Below are 19,118 nucleotides of genomic sequence, written 5' to 3' on the forward strand. Positions count from 1 at the left end.
TTCATAACACCTTCACACTGGAAACAATTCAAATGTCCATCCACAGGAGAATGGATAAGTAAATGTTGGAATATTCATGCTTTGGGATACTATACAACAATATAAAAGAACAAACTATTAATACAATAGCATGGATGACTCTCACAGACATAATATTGAGCAAAAACCACTGTACACGTGAGAGTACATATTACATGACTCAACTAAATAAAGTTCAAGAGCAGGAAAAACGAATCCATGGTGATAGAAGTCAGTGGTTACCTCTGGGAGGTGGGGATGGTTATTAAGGGGTACAGAGCATGAGAGAATCGCCTATGGTGATAAAAATGTTCTATGTTTTGATCTGAATTGTGATTAGGTAGGTTTATACACACATAAAACATCGTCAAGCTGTCTATTTCACAGGTGTGCCCCTTACTGTTTATGTTATGCCTCAATTTTTCCTAAGGCCAAAAAAAGTTTTGTTTTTCTTTTAAAGGAGGTATAGGAAACATTTTTTTAAAAGATTTTTTTTAATTTATTCATTTGAGAGAGAGACAGAGAGAGAGAGAGAGAGCACAAGCAGGGGGAGAGGCAGAAGCAGACCCCCCCCTCCACCTGGCTGAGCCGGGAGCCCGATGCAGAGCTCGATCCCAGGACCAAGAGATCACGACCCGAGCTGAAGGCAGACCCCCAACTGGCTGAGCCACCCAGGTGCCCCGAAACATTTTTTTACTCAGTATTTATTTAGGGAAGGTATTACTTTAAGTGCCTTACAAAATAACCTCCATAGTAACACCATCAAGTAGGCATTGCTATCTATATACTACAGATGCAGATATGAGACTCAGAGAGATTAAGTTACTTTCCAAGGTCACACAGCTAATCAATGTCAAAAATGGTATTTGAATACAAGTGTGTCTGATCCCAAAGCCCATGATGCTTTCTCTGTGTTACTACAAAATGTACTCTCCCAGAATGTGGATTTTTCTAAAAAAATTGCCTAAGTAGAACAGAAAAGGCTTTATGTACAAAGATAGTCATTGCAGAATTTATAATAGTGAAAAACTGGAAACAACCTAATTATCCAACAGCGTATAATTAAGCAAACGATAATACATATATTCAGTAGAATATTAGGCAGCCATTAGAAATTATGCTCAAGAAAGCTTATGATGTAATTTTCAATGGGCTGAAATGGAATGAAATTGAATTTGCTTTAAGAACACAACCATGAAAAGCAAAAATTTTTTAACTTAGGCCTATAGAAAGAAAAAGCCTGAAAGTGTTTGCATTTAAAGAACATTAGCAATGTCTGCCTCTAAAGAATGTGATTTGGCGGGAGAGATGAACCATGAGAGACTATGGACTCTGAGAAACAAACAGGGTTTAGAGGGGAGGGGGGAGGGGGGATTGGTTAGCCCGGTGATGGGTATGAAGGAGGGCACGTACTGCATGGAGCACTGGGTGTTATACGAAAACAATGGATCGTGGATCACCACATCAAAAACTAATGATGTATTGTATGGTGACTAACGTAACATAATAAAATTAAAAAAAAAAAAGAATGTGATTTGGCAAGGTGGTTGTTGGAGTTGGGTGGGTGGGGGTTAGGGAGAGGACAGGGACTTTTTTTTTTTTTTTTTGCTTTATAAACCCTGCATTTGACTTTTCACAATGAATATGCATAATTTTATGATAAGATTGTAACTCATTAGAAAGAGCTGGCAGGAAATTTGTAAAATATTAACAATGGTTGTCTTTGGATAATGGGATCTGAGAGATTTTTAATGCCTTTTTTTTTCACTTTTCTATACTTTGTAAAATTCCTCTGATGACCATATGTTTCCTTGTATCTGAAAAAAAATAAATTTATTTCAATGAGATGATGCATTTGAAAGCACTCTGTAATCTGTGAAGCAATTCAATTACGGGTGATTTTAGAACTACTGTAAAGCGTATGAAATGCTGGCGATGCCATTTGTAAGAGCAGAGGGCAGGTCCCCTGTCCTACCGCCCAAGCACTCAAGTGTTGCCACAGCTGCCCCTTCGAAGGTGCAGGGAGGCTGAGCAAACCAGCACCCGCCCCCGAGGGACAATTGTAATGTGCAAAACAACAGGCAGACGTGAATGTAGAACATCTCCTGGGGCTGTGCTTCCCGGCCCAGGCTGCACAGTAGAACCACCTGGAAGTGATTTTTAACTGTTTTAAACATCCTATCCCCAGGGGCTGCAATGCAATTGCTTGGGGTGAGAAACCCAGGTACAGGTATTTTTAAGATGTATTCCAGTTAATACTAATAAGCAGAGTGGAGAGTGATGCCTTCCAGAAATGCTGTGGATACGTTTTTCTCCCCAAGTGAAGGAAAGAGTTCTAAAACTCCTCTGGGAATGTTTAACGCTCTAACCAAAAAACCAGAAAAAAACGTTGCTTTCTTCAAACCAACCTGAGTTTGATTTTTTTTAAGATTCTTAATCCCCACTACTACATTGACAGTTTATAAAGGGCACTGAAAGAATTAATCTTGTTTGATGATCTGATAACGTATGTAAACTGCTAACAGGTGTAAGTAACTGCCTCAACAATCCTGGGAGGTGAGAGCGGCTGAAGCCATTATCTACCTTTTGCCCAGGAGGGAACTGAATAGAAAGAGCTCAGAAGTTTCCCAAGATCTAATAACAGACTTGGACCCAAGTATTCTTTCCTCCAACTACAACATGCTGGTTTTGAACTGCAGCACCATTTTACAGAGAAGGTAACTTGAGACTCCAAGAGGAACGGTAACATGCCTGAGGTGGCAGGACTTGTAAGAGACAGACATGGAAGAAAAGAGAACTAAGGACAGCCAACCTTGTGCTTTTTTTTTTTTTTTTAAGATTTTATTTATTTATTTGTCAGAGAGAGATCACAAGCAGGGGGAGTGGCAGGCAGAGGGAGAAGCAGGCTCCCCTCCGGAGCAGAGAGCCCAATGCGGGACTCAATCCCAGGACACTGGGATCATGACCTGCACCGAAGGCAGATGTTTAACCGACTGAGCCACACAGGCGTCCCCCAACCTTGTACTTTTACCCACTATACTCAATTACCAACTGGTTGTAGTTTTTAAACACCAAGCCCTAAGGATCACAGCGTTAAAGATAATTTAATGGCAACTCTACTCCAGATATTATACACAGATATTATAATAGGAGGAGTATTAAATAGGAGTTGGCAGCAGTGATTTGCTATTATACTGTTTTATTGAAAACAATTTATTTTACTTAAGATTTACTTCCAGAATCCTTAGTCTGACTAATGACAATCTTCTGAAATGATTAAAAAAAAAATTTTTGCTTCCTGAAAAATTCACGTAATATAATATGTGACAGATCACCAGAGTCCATATATTTATATCCACAATTACTAAATACAAATAAAAGAGAGCTGGAGAAAGGATTTCATATATGCTTTTAATCAGGAAAGAAAAGACCTTTCTAATCAACGTCTTGCAAACCCATTAGTCAAAATCCTAAACGGAAGCTCAAATAATTGAAAAATGAAATGATCCATCTACTCAGGACAAGGAGATTGAAGTCTTACAAAAAAAAGTTGAATGCATATATGGCTGAAAAGGACTGACACTGCCATTTGGTAATTGGCTAAATAACAGTCATAAACAAAGGGAAGAAATAACTAAGTTGAGAGCAGAAGTCAGAATTTTCCCGATCATTGCCAAGAGGCCACAACACATTCATCCAGAATTTTGATGCGGAACAGAATTGACAAGGCATTATAATTCATCCATCCATTGTCTATCTGTCCGTCCATTTAATCATCCATCCAATAGGTTTAACCACATTGAGTTGCCATTATTTGATCTTTTTTTTTTTACTTAAAAAAGAGACAACTTCATGCGGTTCAATATAAAATATTCAGTTAACACTTGTTTTATATAGTGTATATACTGTAATATAGTAATACTATTATTCAATGCACTATGCAAGGTTTGGGGAGTAACGGTTGAATGAGAAATACACTCCATCTCTGCAAAACCTCAGTGGGAGAAATACACACCAACTACTCTTTATAAGAGAGTTATGAATGTACAAAGTACTATGAGATTATACTGATATATATGCATAGGAAGAATATATAGCAAATTGTCAGTAGGAACATGGTTGGTGGGAGTTTATAAAATTATTTTTCCATTTCCTTATTTCTATTTTAAAACCTTTTATTCAATGAACATGCATTATTTTGTTCATTAAAAGTTCTTGAAAATGTACGATGAAGGTTGCAGAATTGATGGCTACTAATAAATATGTAAAAACTAAAGGATTTAAAAGTTAAAACAGATGAAGCACCCTAAGTAAAACAAATGAATGAGAGACTGAATATACAAACAGACAATGGCCAGACCATATATAAAAACAGACTCTGACCCACAATTTGCAGCAACCAGCCTGGGAAACCAACCTATTATCTATAGTAACTAGCCCAGGAAGCCAACCTTCTATCTATAAGTCAGATCACTATTTCTGTCAACCAGCCATTAGGCTAGACAACAGTCTCTGTAACAATTGACCCAAAACAGCCAGGACTTGATTAGTAAGTGAACTTCCCTATTTTTTAACTTTGGACCAGCCAAAGACAGCCCAATACATAGAATGCCCCTAACCAATCACATAGAATGCCCCCTTCTAGTTAGCCTACCTCCAGCTTCCCCATGCCAACAGCCTCCAATCAGGACATACCTGAAGCCTTCCCTTTGTTTCACTATGAAACTTTCCTGCTCCTCTGCCTGCCTTTCAGTCTCTGCCAAAGTGCAAATGGTGGTGGCTGACTCCTTTGCTATAGCAAGCTCTAAATAAAGACACCTTGCCTGTTCTCATTTGGTTTGTCTTCATTTATTCTGCAGAAGAGAAAGAAAAATAAACTCAGGAGAGAGCTTAGCACAGAATGCAAATAACAAAGGTGACAAAGGCATATGCATTTATGAGAAATGAGCATTATAGTAACTCTCCATACCCCACTGACCACAGAGACTAGCTGGGTTCTGATTAAGCCCCAAGAAGATGGAGTTATTTTACTTCTTTGTATTTCCTTCTTCACACCCTCTTTCAACATGGTTTACCCCCAACCCCTTAACCTGGAAAGGAAAACCCAAAGCCACGAAATGCTTCTGCTGTTGTTTGATCTTTGAAGGCTGAATCAGAATCAGAAAGACCTAGGAACCAAATTGAATCACTAAAATATCAACTCCATGAGGGAAGGGAGCATGTCTGTTCAGCTCAGTTGAATGATTGAAATAAACACATGGATGCATCCAGAGCATAAGCACCACATGGAACCTGCAAGAAGACAACTCACATGACTAGATCTTATCAAAAACCTATCTTACTTCCCTGAAGTCTCCAAACCAAGGCATAGTCAGAGAAAACCGATGATCCAACACACCAAATGTGGCCCAGACAGACCAGCCACACAGGAGCCAAAGATTGGGGCCATCACTCCCTAGTAATTCGCCCTATGATGCTCAGTGCTTAGTTGGATACAGCTGCATTTCTAAACTCTTATTTTTCTCCCATGCTCACTGGATAGTAAACATGAATCGCTATTCATAATAATTTTCCACTACACGTCCAGAATAATCCATCCAGAGAAAATTGGAACTTCTTCTTTGCTGAAGTCCAGTCCCATCAATCTGATGCTCATTTTATAGAAAGGCCATTGAGAAAAATTAATGTACCCAAACAAATAGAGTTTGTCCTTGTAACTGATTCAGAGTATGACAGGAAATAAAAGGCCTGCCTTAATGGCCTCCTCTGGGAAATTTATTTTCAGAACATTGAGTTATTTTCTTCTACTCTACCAGATTACATTAAAATCTTTATAAAAAAAAAGAAAGGAAGAAAAATAAAATGTCGTTGTCTGTTTTCATAGAAATCACTTTGAGATTTAGCTTCATTTAAATTCACTTGTTATTGTCCAAGTCAAATAATGTTATAATCTCAGGATTATTTTACTTCTTTCCATTTTCCATTTTTTCCCCATTTTCTTCACACTGCCCCCAGCATGTTTTACTCCCAGCCTCTTAACCTGAAAAGGAAAATCTAAAGCCACCATGTGCCAGAAATGAGGGCACCTGAACCTCTTTAAAATACTACCATACCTTGCCATGAGATAATACTTTGGACCATTATCCGAAAATTCTGGCCATCTCTTTTCTGCTGTATTTGAAAGGTCAGTGAAGGTACCTGCCTCACTCTCGGTCACTGGAAAAGAAAAAAAAAAAAAATGCCCCCTTGCAGTCTCCAGAATGTTCTATGCCACGTGATATGCCTGCCTCCAGACCACCTCCACCACAACTGACTGGACCTAAAAGCAGCCCATTCATGGGCTAAACTTTGAAGTGATGAGGCATGAAAAACTCTATCCAAACAGGAAAGATAGTAACAAAGAAGCCAACCAGAGTGCCCTGTTGGAAATTAGATTTAGAAAACACAAAGAGAGAGTCAATTGGGTGGCAGGAAGAGACTCTGGAAACTTGTAAGGAGAAGGCATGAGTGAGCCCATAGTACTCATTAGCAGGGGCCACAAGGTCAGGAAAGCACGACCAGATGAGGAGTCGGCAGGTAGCAGGAAAAGAACAGATGAGATCGGGCATCGCTGAATCAGCAGGATGGCAGGAATTGGTGACCCCTTGCTGCTGGGGGGGCAGAGAGAGAAGCTACTTCCTAGCCAGGATTCCCTCAAGTTCAGCTAGACTGTAGTTTCTGTCACATGAGCTTCCTATCATCATGTATACACTAAAAAAACAAACAAACAAATAAACAAACAAACCCACAAAGCCCTATTGCAGGAACCTGAGTGCGAATCCCCTTTTTAATACAAAAGAGCTGGACACACACACTCCTTTAAAAACTAAACCTGTCACATCTGGTGGACCTTAACCTCCCTGCACAAATAGGAGGAGCAAAGGGGAAAGGAACCTGAAGTTATAGCCATGAGGTCTAATCAAGCTCTGCTACTGATTTGTGGGGTAATCACGAGTAAGGTGTTTTTCATCTCAAAACCTGTTACTTTCACCATAAAATGGTGTTGCACTAGATGTGGTCCCTTGGTAGCTATTTATTGAGCACCTGCTAGGTGGCAAGTTCTGTACTAGCTGATGGGGGTAGGACAGAGAACTAAGCACAGTTTTTGCTCTTTAGGCTTATGTTCTAGCTGGTAATCAGACAAACAGCTTATTACAATATTGGATGATGTTAGTGCTAGTTAGAGAGTTTATTTGGATTGGGGAAGGAGGCCTGCAAAGAAGTCTTCCCTGGGAAATTGAGACCTGGAAGAGGGAGTGGACATGTTCTGGCTAGACAGGAGGAGAAGAATGGTCAAGTGATGGTTACTTTTATGTGTCAACCTGGTTAGACTGCAGTGCCCGGTTATTTAATCAAATACTAGTCTAAGTGTGGCTACGAAGGTTTTTTGGAGATATGGGTCACATCTATAATCAACTCATTTTGAGTGAAAGAGATTACTCTCCATGATGTGGGTGGGTCTCATCCAATCAGTTGAAAGGCCTGAGAGCAAATGCTGAAGTTTCCCAGAAAGGAAATTCAAGACTACAGCATCAATTCCTATCTGAGTTTCTAGCCTGCTGGCCTGACCTACAAATTTTGAACTTGCCAGCCCCCACAATCACATGAGCCAGTTCTTCAATATAAATATTTTCTATCCCTTTGGTTCTGTTTCTTTGGAGAACCCTGACTGATACAGTCCATGTGCAGGTGCAGATGCAAGCCCTGAGAGAGGAAACCAGAAGGATGGGCTACAGAAAGTGGAGAGGGAAGTGTCCAGAGCTTGCAAAGCTTTGTCAACCCAAATAAGGTTTTTGGGTTACATTCTAAGTATCAGGTGAAGCCACTGAAGCTTTAGGCAGAGGGGGAACATAATTACAAATGCAAATTGAGAAGAGAGACATGGAATGGAAGGTCTGGCTGACACCTCCTGTGACTGGTATCTTTTCCTTCCTTACCTCTTACCTTTGCTCTGGTGTCCATCTCTTCAAGGTGACTCAGGAAAGTGGGATCATATTCCCAACTTCAAGGATAAATTATGATTGTCCAAGTCAGTACCATGGTCTCATTCTCCTTGTCAGAGACTGGTTCCACTGTAGGCATGTGAACCAGTTCTTGGCAATGAGCTTTGAGGGGAGGTCAATCATGGGAGACTTACGGGAAAGGTATTTTCACTTGTAGGAATGCACTAGGGGACAGTCTCTTCCTGCTTCTGGATATGGCCATGTCTGGGTTTGAAGCTGCTTACCACAGCTGCATAGCCATTTTCACCCATAAGGGTGGCAGGCTGAGAGTAAAGCCAACAAACTAAGCATGAGCTAAAACGGTAAAGAACCCAGGTCTCTGGTGACAGTAATGAGTCCCTGAGTCAACCAGCTCTCAAACTTGCCCACTTGCTGGCCTTCCTCCTTTGCAAGATAATGAATTTCTTTTAAACCAGTTTGCTTTGGGATTTCTGTTTTTGTTTTCCATGACATCTTAACTATTTGGGGGGCTAGAGTAGAAGTAAGAGTCTAGTTAAGAAACTATTAGAGCGGTCAAGGCAGAGATGATGATGGTTTGGACGGGGCTGCGAGTGATGAAGGGAAAGAGAAGTTGATGACTTAGGAGATATTTCAGGAGTAGAATCAACAGGGTGGAGGGTGGGTGGATGGAGGGATGGATAGATTAAATCATTAGGAAAGTGCCGTCCATGTTGACAATGACTGTCCTAGTCCATTTGGGCTGCTGTAACAGAAATATATGCTGGGCAGCTTATAAACAATAGAAATTTATTTCTCACACTTCAGGAGGCTGGGAAGTCCAATTAGTGGATTTGGCATGTGGTGAAAGCCCACTTCCTAATTCATAGGTGGCCATCTTTTTGTTTTGTCCTTATGTGGTGAAAGGGGTGATAGGCGGCCATCTTTTGTTGTGTCCTCATGTGGTGAAAGGGGACACCGGAGCTCTCAGGGATATTTTTTTTGTAAGGATACTAAATCCTTTAATGAGAGCTTCACCTTATGACCTAATTACCTCTCAAAGGCCGCACCTCCAAATAGCATCACATTAGGGATTAGATACCACCATATGAATTTTGGCAGAACACATTTAGCCTATGCTAATTTCTTAATAGCTTAATATATCATTTGAAAATTTCTTGTGGGACACAAATGATTGCATTGTACTTCTGAGCTTCTTTTGCATCTAATTCAATGGCCAACAATACTAACTCTAAGGTCAAAGTTAAAAATAGTATCAGCATGTAAGTTTCTTTGTTAATTGATATCAGCGTCCAGAAGTCTAACTTGGAGCAGAAATGACTACGCAGCCACTCTCAAGGGTTTCCTCAGAGCCGAGAGTGACCATTTCCAAATCGTCAGAGCTTTCTCGAACAAATAAACTTGTCCTTTATTCTGAGGCCAGCTTAATGAGAAAGCCTAGCAGAGGAGCAGCTTCTAGAAGAGGGTGGCTGGAGGTCATTTAGCATAGGTGGGACATCTTCATGGATGGCTTGGACAGGTTTGGATATGTTTATGAGCATATGCATCCTGTTCCCTCCTTAGCCTTTGATTGCACCTGGATCCCGGCAGGTGGGCCTGTCACACACTCAGTAAGGGGGGCACTGTGTGAGGAAGCCCGGAGAGCATTCGAGATGTCCCAAAAAATGAATGGAACCACATTCGGCTCGTAGTGTTTCATAGGCAAATTTTCTGGCAGGTTTCCTTCAACAAAGAGCTTTCATTGTGAAGTTTAGAATCATGGTCTTTGCATCCAAGGAAAAAAACATAAATCTGGTCACATGCCAGAAGCAGTTTTGCTGTTGCTCACTCTGTTTTGTGACTACTTTTTAGATTGGTTAATGTTTTCCTTTTTTGTAAAGCTGTACTAATACACATACCAAGGTTTGATGGGGGAAACTTCCATCTGATAACAGGTGCAAGTTACTGTGATGGCAGTTTATAGTGGATTGCATAGCTCCCCTCGACACTCCCATCCCCAAAATTCATGTCCACTCAAAACCTCAGAATGTGACCTTATTTGGAAATAGGGTCTTTGCGGATATAATTAGTTAAGATAAGGTCATACTGGATTAGGCAAGGCCCTCAATCAAATGACTGGTATTCTTATAAGAAGAGGAGAAGACACACAAAGATACACAGAGAGAAGGCTGTGTGACTTTGGAGCAGAGATTGGAGTGATGGGTCTACAGGCCAAGGATGGTGGGAGCTACTGGAAGATGCAAGAAGCAAGGAAGAGCCTTTGGAGGGAGCATGGCCCTACCGACACCTTGATTTCCAAGTTATGGCCCCCACTGTTGGAGAATAAGTTTCTGTTGTTTAAACCACCCAGTTTGGGATAATTTGTAAGGACAGCCCCAGGAAATGAATACAGGCTTCAAAGGCTGAGCTGCAGACTCTCTGGAGGCCCGAACCTGTCACCTGTTTCTTTCTCTCTGTTCAGGACTTAAGGATTTGACCTATTTTCCTTTTCTTTCAGCACCTGTTGTCACCCACTCACCTGCTGTCCCCCAAGCCCAGCAGTGGGTGGTACCCAGTTTCCCCAGCTCCCCATTTTCCTGCTGACAAGTTCATAGCCCTCTCCTTGTTTTCAGTGGCTTTTTGTTGTTGTTGTTCTTTACCACAGACAAACAGGCAACCACAGAAATAAGGATCCTGGGGAAATGACAAAGTTTATAAAACTTGTTAAACCGTAGTCCAGCTCTCTGGTTCCTGGATTTATCTAGCGCCTGCAATTAAACTGGCACTTGGGGATTTTAGCTTTTTCTCTGCTGAAATGAAAAAACAAAATTTGAGTTGTCTACATCTATACGGTTATAAAATATTTTAAATTTTTCTTAATATAAGTTGCACAAACAGGAAGTATCAGTGCATTTTAATGAAGTACATGCATTTTTAACAACCACCACAGCTATGCATCCCGTGAACCAATCCCCATCCCTATCCCAAACCAGGATTTTGGAAAAGCAAATCTGACAACTCTTTTCTTAACTCCCTTCTGAGTTCGTCCCTGAGGAACTAGGCTTGTGTCCTTTTTGTTCATTTGGGAGCTCGGGGCTGACCAACCCCCTCCCTCTTTTCTTGCTGAGCTGTATCCTTCCCTGCAGGAGCTCCTCTTCTCATTTGGTAGTTGTGATCATCTCTGAAAAGGTCATGATGGCCCTTGGCTGACATCTGAGAACTTGGATTTTGGGAGAGTTCCCACCATTCCTGGTAAGAGTGATTCACTGTACCCAAACTGCTTGCGGAAACAATATGGTTTATGCTGAACACTTGCTTTGCTTCTAGGGATCTGGAGTTTTGATAGATGCTAGGCAGAGGGTGCCTATATGACCAGGCCCAATAAAAACCCTGGGTACTGAGTCTCTAATGAGGTTCCCTCAGAGACGATATTTCACAAATGTTGTCATGACTTATAGTTTGGAGGAGGTATGAGAGTCCTGTGTGATACCACAAGGAGAGAGCTCTTGGAAATGAGTGCCTGCTTTCCTCGGCACTTCATCCCATGTATCTTTTTCCTTTCTTGATTCTGCTTTGTATCCTTTCACTATAATAAGTCATGATGAGTATGATTACATACTGAGCCCTGTGAGTCCTCCTAGTGAATCGTCAAACCTGGGGGTGCTCGTGGGAACCTCCAACACAAATTGTCTTGGTGATATTTGGAGAGCGGCTATCAATGCCACCAAAGAGGAGTTGGGGGTGATGGCTTCTACTACAAAATTCATTTACAGAATTCATTTAAATATAATTTTACTCATTCATTCATTTGTTCATTAATTTCCAAAACTTTTGTCAAGCACACACTATGTTCTAGTCACTCTTCTACTGGAAACTAGAGGAAGAGAGAGAGAGAACTATGGAGAAGAGAACAACGTATCTCTCTTTTCAAGGGGCTCATATCTTCATGGCACCTTTGAATAGGGAAATAATCCAACTTCAGTGGAAGAGGGCTCCATCAGAGGTCAGAGCAAGGGTTTGGGGAGAATACAAGGCAGAGACATGATGATCTCTGTTTAGGAAACTGGGGACAGTATTCCAAAGGAATTGACATTCAACTAGGATTTAGATGCCAGGTAGATGTGGATCAAGTAAAGAAGAGGGTAAGGATATCCTAACAGCAAGGATAGACACAGAGACATGAAATAACTGATTCTAGAAAGAGGGAGAAGTTCAGGATGGCTGTAGCTGGGATGAGGTAAAACATAAGGCTTATGTCAGAGATTAGAGCCCAGTCTTTGGGAGGAATTACGTACCATAGTACATTGTTAGTTTGTTTTTGTGTTTGTGTTTTGACAAGCAACGGGATAGCATTAGAAATTAGTGACAGTGATCAGAATTATGATTCTGAAGGAACTTTCCACTGGTATCCTAAGTGAAGAGAGTCTGCTGCATAATAGAGTGGCTTAAGAAGATGAAGCCAGACCCCTGTATTCGGTGTTAACTCTGTCACTTATGTCTGGGTGATCTGGGACAGATTACTTAAACTTTATATGCCTTAGTTTTTCCACAGGTAGAGTGGGGATAATAAGAACCCCTGCCTCTATAAGTTGCTGTGAGGGTGCATATGCTAAAAATTAGAAGTACATGGAACAGTAGCTGATTTTCAATAAACTGTAGCCTTCATTAAAACTGTACTAAAGCAGCATTTTATTTGTACATAAGTTTTTGAGAACAGATTCTGCTTAAAGCAAGATCCAATATTAGTATAAGATAAATTTTGGAAATGACAGGAAACTGGGAGTTAAGTTTTTCTTAAATATATCTGTATTCAAATCACAACATACACATGTAAATATTGAAGTGAAGCAGAATACAGATTGAAGGGCTCATCTAGAAGATCTCTGTGTTTTCTCAACGTAATAATAGATTCCCTATGAAGCAAAAGTTCACTGCAGCTAGATCAACAAAGCCGAAAACAGATTATCAATCTAGTGGCTATTATCAGATTTGCTTAAACAGTAGTGTTCTCTGTTTTCTATACTTACTGATTGCACAGCAGTTGAACCACGACCTTTAAAATCACATCTAATTAAAACTTTCACCTCAGTCAAATAGTTCTTGTTTTTTTTTTCCCCCATTGCTATAAAAACTTTGTAATGCACTAAAATCATTTTGAATGTAATTTTTTTAGTTAAAAAAATTCAAATAGTGTGAAAAGGTATACAAAAGTAGAAGCTCCAGAATTTCTTCCTTTTTTTTTTTCTCAGAATTTTCATATAGAAAGAATTTAGTGTATTTGGAACATTCTCCCAGCTAACCTAATAGCTATCACTATCACACTCAATTCCATCAAGATTCTCCTGGAGTGCTTGACTACTGTACTTGTTTATTGTGGCTGTTGGCATTCCTTGGCTTCCCCGGCTTGTGGCCACATCACTCCAATCTGTGCCTCATCTTCACATCTGCTCCCATGTGTCTTCTCTCTCAAACCTCCCTCTGCCTTTCTTTTATAATACATTTGTCATTAGATTTAAAGCCAACCAAGATCATCTCACCCCAAGATTCTTAACTTAATCACATTTGTTGTGATGATCTCATCCTAAGATTCTTAACTTAATCACATTTGCAAAAACCCTTTTCCCAAATAAAATAATATTCCCAGGTTCCAGGGATTCGATGTGGACATATCTTTTGGGAGAACCACCATTAAACCCACTACAACTACCTTATGTAAGATAGCACGTACCCATTCATACCACCATCATTCTGCATTCCCTTTCCTGCATTGTCCTTTTTCATAGCATGTGTTATCATTTCATATGCTAAATCCTCTTCATTATTTGTTATTGTTTATCTCCCCCATGAGAATGGGAGCTTCTTGAGACCAGAGATGGGTTCACTCCTCCCACTCTAGCACTAGAATAGCACCTGTCACACAGTAGGGGAATAAGTTTTTGCTGAATGAATGGAGGAACTAGGACGTTTTGAATCTGTGTTTGCTTAGTAAGTATGGTTTTCTACTTAGATTGGGGTGCCTTGGAGGAAAGAAGGTTACTGATGGAGCCCAACCAGTAGCAACAAGCCCCCCATGGTCCTGCCACGTGTATAGAGAGAAAAGCAGATCTTCTGCCCGCCCCAAACTCTAATCTCACATTCCCTTTCCAGAGGCAACCATGGTTATCACTCTTCTGTGTATATTTCCAAAAACATTCAATGCATGTATATGTACTTAAGATTAATCTTCAACAGTATTTTAGAGTTATGTGTTCTGTTCACTTATTAGAAAAATCAAACTTTTGTTTAAAATCCTTTAAGCTATCCTTAAAATACCTTTAAGCAAAAGTTGTTATCCTTTTTGAGAGGGCTATGGACTCACTGGATTTCCAATTCAATCCAAGCTCTATTCAGACCCACAAAGCCCAGCTTCATAAATGCCCTAAGTCTCTAATCTCATCTTTTGTTATTCTCCACCCTGGGTTCTAGCCAGAGAGCGGAGGGGTGGTTAGGACCTTCAGCAAAAGGGTGAAAATGTTGGCATGAGATTTGTATTGAAAGGCAACACAATGAAGCCCTAGACTACCTTTTGAACCCAGTGTCATGCTTCTCTCTCTCACAACCACCACTCCTCCACTCTGTTCTCTTTTTTGGTGCCTAATGCACAACAGGCACTCCTCAGGGCCTTTGCTCAAGCTGCCTCTTATGCCAGGATTGCTCTTTCGCCCATTCTTTTCACAAACAGCTGTTTTTCAGCCCCCAAGTCTCCTTCTAAATGTCATCTGCCCTTGGGGCACCTGGGTGGCTCAATCGGTTGGGCATCTGCCTTCAGCTCAGGTCATAATCCCAGGGTCCTGGTATCGAGTCCCATATGGAGCTCAGTGGAGAGTCTGCTCCTCCCTCTGGCCCTCTCCCTCACTCATGCTCTCTCTCTCAAATAAATAAATAAAATCTTAAAAAAAAAACAAAAAACCAACAAAACTAAATGTCATCTGCCCTGAGGGCCTCCCCTGTAATCTATTTGCCCAGCAAAAGGCAACAGCTGGATTGCTGAAAGAAATGTCAGCAATTTCAGGTGGGATTTTACTCCAGCCAAGTCTCTCCACTACTCCTGGATTCTCTTTCTTAACCACCTTTCCTGATCTTTGGCCCTCTTACATGACTTCATAGTAGCCTCCACATGGCACTTAGCATACTATATGTAACTGCCTGTTTCTTTGTAAGTTCCATGTCTTCATAATCTCCATGAGGGGAAGAACCTTGAGCCCTTTGGAGAGTTCTGTGTGTTGTTCTACAAATTATAGAATCTGGGGAGTCATAGGATCCCCCAAATTTGTAGACAGTTGGTCATAAATGCAAGTGGCCCGGGGGCCCCCTGAAATGTGGCTGGCATCTGAAGTGAGGGCAGTTTTGTGGGGGACTGACCCCTTAACTTGTGGAATCTGTGCTAACTGTGGATGGTTAGTGCCAGAATTGAACTGTGGTATACCAGTTGGTATAAGAATGTCTATCCTGAATCATCCAAAGCCCCCTTGCTTCAGGGTATAAAAAACCTGAGGCTCCCAACAAAGATTAGATTTAAAATACAGGTTTTGGAAAAGCCTCCTTAAACAAAGGCCCCATAAGGTAGCAGCAATGCTTCCTGCATTTTCTTATTAAAGAAGCATCATTTTAAAGGTGATGGCAACATTAGACATGGTGCATTTAGGCCTGTGTTAGGATGTTCTGAATACATAGATATTGTAGAATGAGATTGTGGGAGTGGTGACAAATTTCATTTAAAGATCTTGCTTCTTCTAGACCTTACTACTATCAAAAAATGCACCCCCCTAAGGGAATATGCCATGGAAACAAAGTAAATATCTGTGAGAAACACTGAAAGTAACAGAGCCTTCAAAACTGAGATATTGACACAGGGACATATTTTACCATATTCATGTGAATTTTTAAAAGTCTGCTTTGATCGATTGCAGCCTGGCTTTACCAATTAACTTTTAAGTTAGATGTTTTACATACACCGAATGAGTCAAACCTATAGTTCCAAGGTTTTAATAAGATAAAAGCATTTTAGCAAATAATATCATATTGGCAAAAGTTCTATAAAAATGTTAATATTTTTCTTTTTCCAATTCTGAGTTAAAAAATAAGGTGCCTTGATGTGAAAGAGTTACAGTGCAATTATTAATAATAGGATACATCTTTAAAAGCCTTTTTGATATACTTCTTAGAAATTGAGAAAGTGAAAAACTCAAAGGAGGACCTAAATGAGGTACCTGATGATTGATCATAAAAATAATTTTTGGTAATAAGATAAAATACTCTGAGATTTTTAGCACATATTTTGAAAGAAAGATCAAAGATTTGAGTGACATAGTTATTATAAAATGTTTCCCATATTCATCTATTAATTTGAACAGATTTTCTCAGCATTTATGTCTATAAAAACTAAAACTACAAATAGAACTGATGCTGAATCCTGCCTTATCAAGCAATAAGTAATAGTCCAGTACTAACATGTAAACTACTGACAAAAATATAGTACCATTTATTTCATTAAAGGATACATTTCCAATAAAATATGTCAAAGGAGGTTATATCAGACTAACCCCTTTATGGATAAAAATGCTAAACTTTGGGGAAAATAAAAAAACAATTATTTGAAGATACTGGAAAGCAATCAAAATCAGGCAGGCAGTAATTGAAAGGATGGCCACTCTTCAAAGAATTGAAATACAACAAGTATGATTTATGCTTATACATCTTTTCATGTGGGGAGATTACTCAGTCTGTACTGTGAAAGGTACCTGGAAGTCAATCAGAAAGCCACAGTCTTAATAACTTAAGGATGGAGTCTGGCTATCAGAACAGCTAGAAACTGAAAAGGGAAATCCTGAAACGGAAGGAGTAACAGAGGGAAAGAGCTCCAAAATCTACACATACACCCTACCCAAATTCTTGGTTGACTCCTGAACTCTGCATGAGGGAGACTCCAAGGAGCCCAGCAAAAGGCAACATCAGGATTGCTGAAAGAAATCATCAAAAATTTCAGGTGGAATTTGACTCTAGACTACTTAACTATATACTAGAATATATTAACACTCATCAGAGGAAAATTGAATCTAGAGGCTCTACAATATATCATCCACAAAATCCAATATACAATTTAAAAAATAACAAATATGTAAAGAAATGGGAAAATTTGACCCATAGTCAAGAAAAAAAATAATCAATAGAAATTGACTCTAAGATAACTCAGATGTAAGAATTAGCAAAGATTTTCAAACACTTTACATATATTCAAGGACTTAAAAATATATACAGTCATAATAAATTAACAGATGGAAAATGTTAACAGATATATAGAAACTCTTAAAGAAGAGTCAAATGGAAATTCTAGTACTGAAAAGTACAAAATTTGAAATACACCCACAGGGTGGGTTTAACAGTCAATTAGAAATGGCTGAAGGAGGGCGCCTGTGTGGCTCAGTCGTTAAGCGTCTGCCTTCGGTTTGGGTCATGATCCTAGGGTCCTGGGATCAAGCTCCACATTGGGTTCCCTGCTCAGCGGGAAGCCTGCTTCTCCCTCTCCCACTCCCCCTGCTTGTGTTCCTGCTCTCGCTATCTCTGTCTCTGTCAAATAAATAAATAAAATCTTAAAAAAAAAAAAAGAAATGGCTGAAGGGTTGGCAAATTTAAAAACAGATTAAGAGAAATTATATAATCTGAAAAACAGAGATAAACCTATTGAAAAAAATTAAGAGTCCTATTTACCTTTAGGACAATATTAAAAAGTCTAACATATATAGAATAGGAATCCCAGAATGGGACAGGAAAAAGTTTGAAAAAATAATGGCTGAAATGTTTCCACATTTGTTGGAATACATACATTTACAGATCCAAGAAACCCAAGCAAAACTCAAGCAGGATATATATAAAGAAATTTATATCAAGAGCATCATGCTCAAGCTATTGAAAAAGCAATGATAAAGAAAAAAATCTTAAAGGCAACTAGAGAAAATGACAGTGCAAACTGGGTGGGTGGGTGGAGGGACAGAATTCAGAAATAATGAAGGGTAGAGGACAATGAAATTACATGTTTAGACTTGAACTTGGAGGGGGAGCAGGGAGACAACATAATCCAGAATTCTATATCTAGAGAAAGTATATTTTTTAAAATGATGGTGAAATAAAGATAATTTCAGATAAATGAAAACTTAGAATTTATCACCAGCAGATCTCTATTACAAAAAATGCTTTAAAAAAATTCTTCAGAGGGAAGGGAAATTATACTAGTTGGAAACTCAGATCTTCGGAAAAGAAGGAAGAGCACTGGATGAAAAAAAGAGCACTGGAAATGGTAAATATGTGGGTAAATATAAAACACTATACATTGGTTTCTTGATTTCTTTATAAGACATGTAAATGTTTAAGACAAAAAATATTCACTTTATTTAAACATATGTGGACCTAATATATGTGACAATAATAACATAAAGTATGGGGGATAAATAGAACAAAACTTTTGCAAGGTTCTTATATTTTACATCAGGTACAACAATATAAACTCTATGTACACTGAGATAATTTAAGGACGTATACAGTAAGTGCTAGAATAAGCACTCAAAATTAATGTAAAGAGATTTAGCAGAAGGTCAATAGAGGATTTAAGATGAAATACGAAGAAAAATTTATTAACCCAAAAGAAAACAAGAAAGGAGGAACAGAAGAACAAAAAAAGAATGAAACAAATATAATACAATTGCACATGACAGTAAATCTAAATCCAACCACATTAGTATTACATTAAATGTAAGTAGACTAAAAACTCTAATTGAAAGGCAGAAATTATCAGACTAAATGTAAATAATAAAATCAAGAACAACTATAAGCTATTAGAGGAGATACATATTTACAAACATGCACACATAAAGACACAAACTGATTGAAAAGGATGGAAAAAGATTTATCAGGCAAACAGTAAGCCTAAGAAAAGTGGAGTGGTTATATTACTATCAGACAATATAGACTTCAAGGCAGGAGTATTAAGAGAGATAAGGAGGGACCGTTCATTATAAAAGGAAGGAAGGAAGGAAGGAAGGAAGGAAGGAAGGAAGGAAGGAAGGAAGGAAGGAAGGAAGGAAGGAA

The sequence above is a fragment of the Phoca vitulina genome, unplaced genomic scaffold, assembly GCF_004348235.1.
Source record: "Phoca vitulina isolate PV1807 unplaced genomic scaffold, GSC_HSeal_1.0 scaffold3, whole genome shotgun sequence".
Classification (NCBI taxonomy): Eukaryota; Metazoa; Chordata; class Mammalia; order Carnivora; family Phocidae; genus Phoca; species Phoca vitulina.